Consider the following 8,884-nt stretch of genomic DNA (forward strand, 5'->3'; position numbering starts at 1 on the left):
TTAAACGCCGTGGTACAAGGGTGATGAGTCAAGTACGTTGTTTGATGTTTCTGACAAATACATGATGGTACAACTTCTAGGGAGTACACTTATTACTAGTGCAATTGAAGATACCAAGCCACATGAAGAAGGAACAGTTGATCTAGATGGATCCAACTTTTATATGTCAATTGATCGGATGAGATGCTACAATTCTGAATCAGTATGCCATTCTGATGTGGGCGAAGCAGAGTGCTTCGATCCACATTTGTTCATCAGAACATTACATTGACTTTTTGGATGAAGTGTTAAGTTTTCAACTCACAAGATCGCACAAGGAAATTCAGAAAAAGGAAGTCTATGACATTGGTGCTTGATCTTGATGGTAAGAAGCTTAGTTTATAGTTTGCCCCTCTCTCTCTCTCTCTCTCTCTCTGGTTGAAGTAAACAAACAATTGTAATTATCTGTGCGTATGATAGGTAGACTGACAGAAAAATCGACCGAATACAATTTCATAGCCTCGGGAGAAACTTTTGATCCTGCATGCTCACCTCTCCTCTTTATTTCTTATCCCTTAAAAGGAAAAGTTTGTTGTTCCAATTTCTCCGTTGTAAACAAAAGCGTCAGAATGCAAAGTCAATGTCTTGTGGAGATACTAGGACACCTGCTGAGGTTCCGGCACTTTTAATGTCAATTTCTGAACCGAATAGCTAGTCAAATGCTACTTCTAAAAGAAAGCAGTATTTATCTGGTGCTGCCTTGCCTCTACTAATCATCACCTTTCCTAGTCATGTATCAATACTTCTTGTTAGTTTCATCGTCTTATGAAAGCCCTTGACAGAAACTTATCTATGATTTTTCCCATCAGGATGAAATGCATATTGTAAATATGCTTATGTTAGCTGTCTATTCTAGACGAAGAGAGCCGGACATAATATACGATTTTGAGTGATAAGCACAATTTTGCATGAAACTTGGGTATTCTTGCAAGTTGAGCACAATTTTTAAGTATGATAAAAGGATCATATAAGTTTTAATAGGCAAACATGAGCTCGGAGCTGTCCTGTTCTTTATTGTAGCCAATGTAATCAATATCTGATTACAAAGGAGGGTATGAGTGTTGCCATATCCTTGGGAGGGAACATTACCGCCGCATGCCACAATCGGAGAGTGAGAGCAGTCATTAGCGAGTGTCCGACAGCTCACGGTGCTTGGGAGGGAACATTACTGCCGCATGCCACAATCGGAGAGTTTGGCGGGACTCCGGTAAGTGTCCGGCAAGGGTTGCTTGGCACCGCCTGTGCCCGGCGATGCATTGTCAAGGTCGCACACCCTCACCTACCCTTGCCCATTGGAACATGGCCAACTACAACCCTCCTCTCAACGTCTCCCTCTGTGTGTGTGTGTGGGTGTGGGTGTGGAAGTGCATTCACATAAATGTCGATTTTCTAAAAAGTAAGCCATTTGACAGTCTTCATTGTCAATAACAGCCAGGGACAAAAGGACTTATATCAAGTGAGGTAGATGATCTGATTGCTCCCAAAAAAGAAGAGAGCCAGAAGATGAAAGCGCACCAATTGGACAAGTTTGCTGACTAGGTCTCAATCCTTTTTAAGCAAATTAGTGTCGGTTTGATAGAACTAACCAAAAATCCAATAAGCTCTGTAGAATTGACAGAAATACTCGTGGTTGGCTTCTTGCATGTAAATTACAGGCATAAAAGCTGGTGTTTTCAAATAATTCTGTGTCCTTCATACTTGGCCGTGGATATTATTTCTGTTTTTGTCTGTTCCATGTTTAATCTATCGAGCCATGTTGCATGCGGCAGTTTTCGTTTGTGGGTCCTCCGTTCTGAGACAGGAACCGGCCGTTTGTTCCCGTGAAATGAAATGTCGGATGTTCACTTGGATGCAGCTTGGAGTTTTTGCATCTTCCTTGTTATGTCCTGTGAGTGGCATGATCGCTTGAAATTTTATGTCGTGATGCTTGAAAGTGAAGCTGAGAAATGCTAGATTTTCCACAAAAAGACGAAGATGAACCGACAAGGGTGCTGGTGGGGCTTTAGCCCCTGCAGCGTGGCTTGCTGTATTCTCACTTCTCTCACACATAATAGGGTATTGCGAATGCTTTTTTTATCTCATCAGCATCACAACCGCCTCAGATGCCAGTTTCATTACCAATGGTAGGATTTTCTTCTCTCTTTTATTTGATAGTCTTCCATGGTCTATCATTTAATGTTGAGAGTTTCATAGCTTGTTTCTTCTGTTATGATTTGTTCAGTGGCATATGCACAGGCAACCTTAGGTGCACAAGCAATTGCACCAGTAGAAGCCGAGAACAAAAAGAAGAGGGTGGTGGTACTTGGAACATCTTTTTCAAGGCATATTAAGAATTCCTCCTATGATATCCAGGTCTTATCACCTCATAATTACTTTGCATTTACCCCTATGTTGCTCGTAGCATTGTTGAACCAGTTCAGAAGGTAATAATACTCTCATGTAATAGGATTACACCACCACAAGGCCCCTTAGATCATGTTCTATTTGCACGTGGACTTCTTATTTGGAATGCTTATTGAGGATTAGACAGGTTCAACGAGAGTGGTCCATGAGATGAGTTACTAGAGAAATATTTATCTGCTATAACCTTAATGAGCCTGGGGGATATATCATAAACATTAAATGATAGACCATGGAACTTAAATGCTAAGGTTGACATGTCACAATTTTTGTCTCCATCGAAAAAGCATTGTTCTAAACGATAGAGTTAACTCTTCTCCAGAGTGTAAACATCCATTTTCCAGGCGGCATTTCACTAATGCGAAAATGCTTTGACGTGTGTCCAAGTTGTCTTGTGACAGTACATAGTGTCTAAAGCCGGTCTGCAGTGCCTTAAATTTCATTATGAAAAGATAAGCACTGCATTTTCTGTCAATTTTGTGTTCAGATTTCAGCACTTGCTATTTAGCATCAGCTTGAGTGTGCTCGTTAAAATTCAATCAATCTAAGTGCTGAACAATTTGCACTCATCTATTTTGGCTTTCTCGGTTGAATTGCTAAGAGGTTGCTCCAGGAAATTATTGAAAAGGTTATGCCCTGGTATTGTTGCGGGGGCAGAAATTGAAGATTTTATTGGAGTTTAGAGAACCTGAATACGTTCACTCACAAGGGATGGCCTTCACAAAACATGCTAACAAGCTAACTACTGGTCATGGCATATTTCTCTCTACACTAAGAATTGGAGACCGACTCCATCTAGGGATGACGTGACAATTTGTTCGGTTGTTTGTTCTCGGGAAGATATTGCAGCTATATTTAGTAAGGTAGGTAAGGACAATTCGGGGACGCCGACCGCAAAAGAAGCTCGTGAGTTCATTGCTGACATCCGTGAAAGATACCCTCGGGTGGAGCTATACCTGAAGAATAAGAAATTGGGAGACATTGTTGATCCGTCGAAGGAATCGAAGAGGGATATTGAGAAGTAATCAATCGAATTAGATTTTGCAGAATTTACCACGGTTCTTTCCCGGGTGGATTCTCGGACGAAAAATCTTCCGGCAACAGCATAGGTATAGGTCAAGTCATGATCAAAAGCTTTTTTTGGATGATGCGCTTGGGTTATTTACCTATGTTTTCCCTTGTATCTGCCACATGAACACGGTTGCAGCACAGCAAGGTGCCTATCTTGCTAATTGTTTTAACCTGATGGAGGAGTGTGACGAAAATCCAGAAGGTCCTCTCTGGTTCGGAGGAGAGGGTTGCTATCGGTTGCATCCTTTAGGTACGTAAAAATTTGCTGAAACATCCATCCGTGAAGTCTAAGAAAGCCGCTCCTCATTCGTCCTCCTCATGAAGAATTACCGAGATCAATTTGGATCTATGAATACAAATGTAGGAATTCAGCTTATTTTGATTACATTATCACAGCAAAAACGGTGCGTATCTGTGTGTTTATAATCTTTCTCCGAGACTATTTACTAAAGCTCATTACATTTTGACTTTTGAGAAGAGTGTTAATATGTTGAACAACTTCATGTGCTTGACTCTATTTGCGTTTTGTCATTCCCGAAGGCACAAGCATCCTCTGGGAGTAGAATAGACAGCAGCACAACTTCCAGGGGATTAGGTCTCAATTGGCCACACTAGTCAATGGCTCTGGTATTTCCTCTCTCTCTCTCTCTCTCTCTCTCTCTCTCTCTCTCTCTCTCTCTTAAATATTTCTTTCAAGCTCGAGGTCATTTAATGGCATCTAACTGTAACCTTGCTAATCGCAAAATTCAGCAAGCATGTTAGCTGGTGCACGAGGATATTGGTGATATCAGATTGAACGAGGCATTTCATTTTTGGGAGGGATTCGAGCCGTATCTGAAGCTATGTAAGTGCGCGCAACAGTAAATGTTTTGCTTGTAATAATTCAGTTCACAGTCCCATTGGTTTACTCGTCATAGGTAGCACACTAAGCATATAGCCTACCAAAACAAACTCAACTGCATGGAGCTGCAAAATATTTTCCTTTGGGAGACATCCTCTCATTTGGATGGTGAATGTTAGTTAAAGTTTATGCTTGAGATTGGATCGCCTACTTCGATGACAGCCGATGTGACCAAGTTTTTAAGTAGTTTGGGTAGTCGATAAATTCATATAGTTCAACAACTTAGTGCATCAGTCTCAAATAATCTGAAAATAATCAAGTTTGTGATGTCACTTTTTGGTGATTTCTTCTTTATTCTCACCGTCCTTTAAAAGCAAACAGTGGAGAACATATAATGGGGATAGGGGCAAGCGTCTTGTTCTTTCTATGCAACTCAGCATACGATCTAAGCCGCAACATGAATGCAGCCAGAGGATTCAATTGGAAAAGGCTCTCTCTTTTGGCTTGATTCAAAGAAATTCGGTTCTCGCATATGATGCATCAATTAATAAGTGGGTTGGGGAGTTTCAAAGTGGGGCAGGGTATATCTTCTTGCCTACGAACTCATTTTAATCGACACCGAGCGTCTCTTTAGAGTCCAGGTAAAGGAACTCTCGAATGACATCGGGGAACAACAACAATTGACAGGCGCTTCTAAATTTCAAGTTTATCGGGCAAATGACTCTAAGAATCAAAATCAAATTATTGCCATCATCTTTCGACCAACTTCTTGCCCTACACCTCCAAAATCCACCAACACACGAGTGGATCCATGCAGACATTAATCTCCAACTTGTACCGGAACCAGAGCACGTCTCCGAAAACTTGACCAACTCCATGGTCCCCCATCCGCCTCGGCGAGCTCAGGACTCGTTACAATAGCATCGCCGCTAATGAACCATGTTTATTTCTTTTTTCCAAAAAAAGTTGAACAAAACCGAACCATGAAATAATGTTTCGTTCCAATTGCAAACTACTTTGCCGAGAAAAAATCAACTTGAACCAAATTAAACCGCGAAAAAAGGTCAAACGTTAAAATTCGAGTTTTATCTTCTTCTGAGCAGCAAAGATGTACTCCGAGTCTGTGTCATTGAAACCTGAAAATGTTATTCGCTTATTCACAAATTTCGGATAGAGAGAAAGCTGAGCAATGTCGCAACCGAAACGCCCTTTCATTTGTCGATAATCCAAAGCACTACTATTAACCTCTTTCCTTAAGAGGTTCATAAATACAGATGAACTAAGCTCGAAAGAAGTTTAAATTAGGTTACATGTTAAGAAACCTAAAAACTGTCACGGTTCGCATAAGAATAAGCAGTGTAGTGCACGGGGCAACATGCCTTGCAATGAGATCAACTCGATACCCGGATTTTCATGTACCTTTTTTAGGACGCCTATTTGAAATGATAATCCAAGACAATTTCAGCATTTTTGGAAGCTCTTTGATAGCTGAGCACATTTTGGATCACTTGCAGTTGTTTTTGTCCATCCGGTGTGGGCGGCAATTTAGCCTTGATAATCAACTTCTCCAGCACAAGTGCATCCCCAAGAAGGAACTTAATTAGGGCGAGCAGATGTTTCGACTCACCAACATAAGCTTCAAAGCCCACAATCTCAACTCTTTTGAGATGTTTCACCAAACATTCAAAGTTCCCCTTCCGTGAGCACAAAAAATCTTCTTCGTCGAAGTTGAAACGTTCTGCAGATTCTCGATGAAGCTCAAACTGCACATAAATACCCCATTCAAGAAACAAACTTCACATTAGAAGCTGAACCACAGGAGGGGGGGGGAAAAACTTCATTGGCTCACTAAAATTTCAAACAAACGATTTCCATTCGTCCTCTGCAGATGCTAGTCAGTCTTACTTTAATTTAAGCTCTCAAACTCGTCTACACATATAAACATGTTCTCTTTCTAGGTGCTCATCGCTAAACTCTTAGTTCAAGATTCGAACGCTAAATGGCAGCAAAAGGACCTCCAGTCCAACACTGCAGTTACTTTAAGACATGAACCAAACAGCTTAATGTTGCCCCGCACAAAGGCTGCTAGACTCACAGGGTTGGGCAATTTTCAATAGCTGGAACAAATAAGAGTTAGAGATTGATCTTCTTTATGTGCTTCTAAAGTTTTAACTCATCGTTTAAACATCAATGCGAAAGAGAAGTCAGCACAAGAAGCGAATCGAAAATACCATAGCAAAGGAACATACCATCGGGAAGCAAGTCAGGTATATGACTAATTTTTTGAGGCACTGTGAACTTCGTAGCATGTATGCTATCCCGGGAAGGTCCCATTGATTAACTGGTGCATGTAGTATCAGATTCTGACATTTTGACAATGGAGACGGCACTCCATCCATCTCCAAGAGGGACAGAACCTAAGGAAATTAAGCAAGCAAAATAGAAAATGTTAATTGACATTTCTTTTTCCCGTTCAACATGAATAAGGAATAACAAAAATTTACAGTCCATCCAGATTCGATATCCTCTGACCCAGTCTCGCAGCTGGGAAAAGACCAATGAGGACACCACGGGTAAAAATGAACAAGGGAATGTATTTAAGAATCGAGACTGTTTACATATGCTTCTCAGGTAAGACTTGTGATCTTTGAAAGATCTGAAAATTCAACTAGTGGGTCACCCGAGACAGCGAGCCTATTTATCGACTGAAGTTTCCAAGTGAATCATTCTACTGCCATTGTAAAATATTCAGGGGATACCCAAGTAGCATTTATTATGGAATGGCGGCCTAAGGTGACAAGAGAGCATGACCCAGTTCAGTCAACCTAAGATGACTAGGTCCATGACCCTCGCCATATATCCAGATAATTGTATTTCCTCTATAAACTGGAGGAATGAATTGAAAAAAAGTAACTCTTTCAGATAATCTCTTTGTGCATTTTTCTTGCGAAAGTAAAGAGTTTGACAATGTGGCGTTGAGCAGCATCCAAAACAGTTACCAATACCTAGTGGCTTTCAGTGTCCCTAATTGAGTGAGATCCCAGATCCATTTACGTGAAATGTAAACGGAGGGAAAAAAAAGCTCCAAGGTTCACCAGTTCGTAACGACAAACTTATGAATCATCCTATCAGCCAATGATTAATTACACATGAGATCACAACGAATCCCCTCGATGAAATCAAGAATGCCGTCAATCACAGACCCCACTCAACACGAGCTGGTCTTATAAATAGTAAGAAAAATTGAGGTTGCACCTGCAAACACCATCCGCCAGTGGTGATGGTAGGAACTCCGCGCAGCTTCTCAAGAAGATGCCTCAACAAGTGGCAGCCCTTGGAATTAGGATCCCAACTTTCAACGGAAAAATCTAAATCGGCTTCCACCAAAGAAGACACGTTGTCAAGCCTGAACCCAGCTGATTCCCTCCTATTACGCGCAAGGAAAGCAAATTCGGGGCGCAAAGTTTCTTCACGTAAGAACCAAAGCCGAGGCTGACGAGCACCAACTTTTTCAAACATAATGAATCAATTATAATGTTGTTCACGCCCTCGCATCTGGACAACACAAGGGACTCCAAAACAGGACATCCCCTGAAGATTCGCCCGAGGAAATCATCACTCAACTGGGCATCTTCGATCGACAAGACCTTAAGACAAGGCCACCTAATAGTCATATCCAACGAGAAACAGCACTTACCGACGTCCAGGCGCACCAACCGGCTGAAGCAATACAAGAACTCCGGCAGTACATAAAAAAACCGCGACCATTGAGACAGCCGCAAGCGGAGATCCTCCACGGAGCGCCGCACCGCGAACCGGAGCCATAGGTCGATCTTGGGGCGGTCGGCCTCGTCGTACATGAAGTGGGTGAGGTGGAATTTCTTCACCGTGGGGGAGGAGAACTGACTCAGGACGCTGTCGACAATGGACGGGAAGAACAAGGGACTGTCAGGCGGGGGTTCAAAGTATACATCGTATCCAACGAAGACAAGGTCGGTGGCGGTGGTCCAAGTGGGCCGCCAGCGCTTGGAGAGGACGCAGGTCTTGACGACGTCGTGGATGGGCAGAAAAGAGAAGATGTTGTGGATCATGGCGTCGGGCAAGCCGCTGATAAGATCCCTACGGCTCGGAGGAGGAGCGGAGCACTCGCGGTGGATGGCGCCGTGCACGGAGGTCTCCGCCATGGAATTGAAATTCTAGGGTTTCGTTTCTGCGGACGTTCTCCCCCGAGCTTCCTTATCCATTTTCCTGTACACGCTCCTTTCAATTGAACTTTTTTTTTTTTTTAGCAGACACAAAAATTAAACTTAAAGAAAAAGGAATTAAGTAATTACCCCAACTTACGTGGGGCAGTGGAGGAAGCATGCGCAAGTGATCCGACTTTGGGATCTTTTATTACCAATAGCTGATTATCTTATGGCTCACACCTTCCATAAATGCTTAGTTTTGCAGTTAATTAGTTATTTTAGTATGATTTTCTTTAAATACTTCTTTTTCAAATTTAGAATCTTATTTCACGGTCCAACAGCTTTA

The 8,884-nt window shown here is 42.0% G+C and overlaps 1 pseudogene; it reads right to left on the reverse strand.

Moving 5' to 3' along the window:
• Positions 1 to 5,784: 5,784 nt before the first annotated feature.
• Positions 5,785 to 8,535, reverse strand: LOC125314065 (annotated as a pseudogene).
• Positions 8,536 to 8,884: the final 349 nt, after the last annotated feature.

This window comes from Rhodamnia argentea, chromosome 3 (genome assembly GCF_020921035.1).
Source record: "Rhodamnia argentea isolate NSW1041297 chromosome 3, ASM2092103v1, whole genome shotgun sequence".
NCBI lineage: Eukaryota > Viridiplantae > Streptophyta > Magnoliopsida > Myrtales > Myrtaceae > Rhodamnia > Rhodamnia argentea.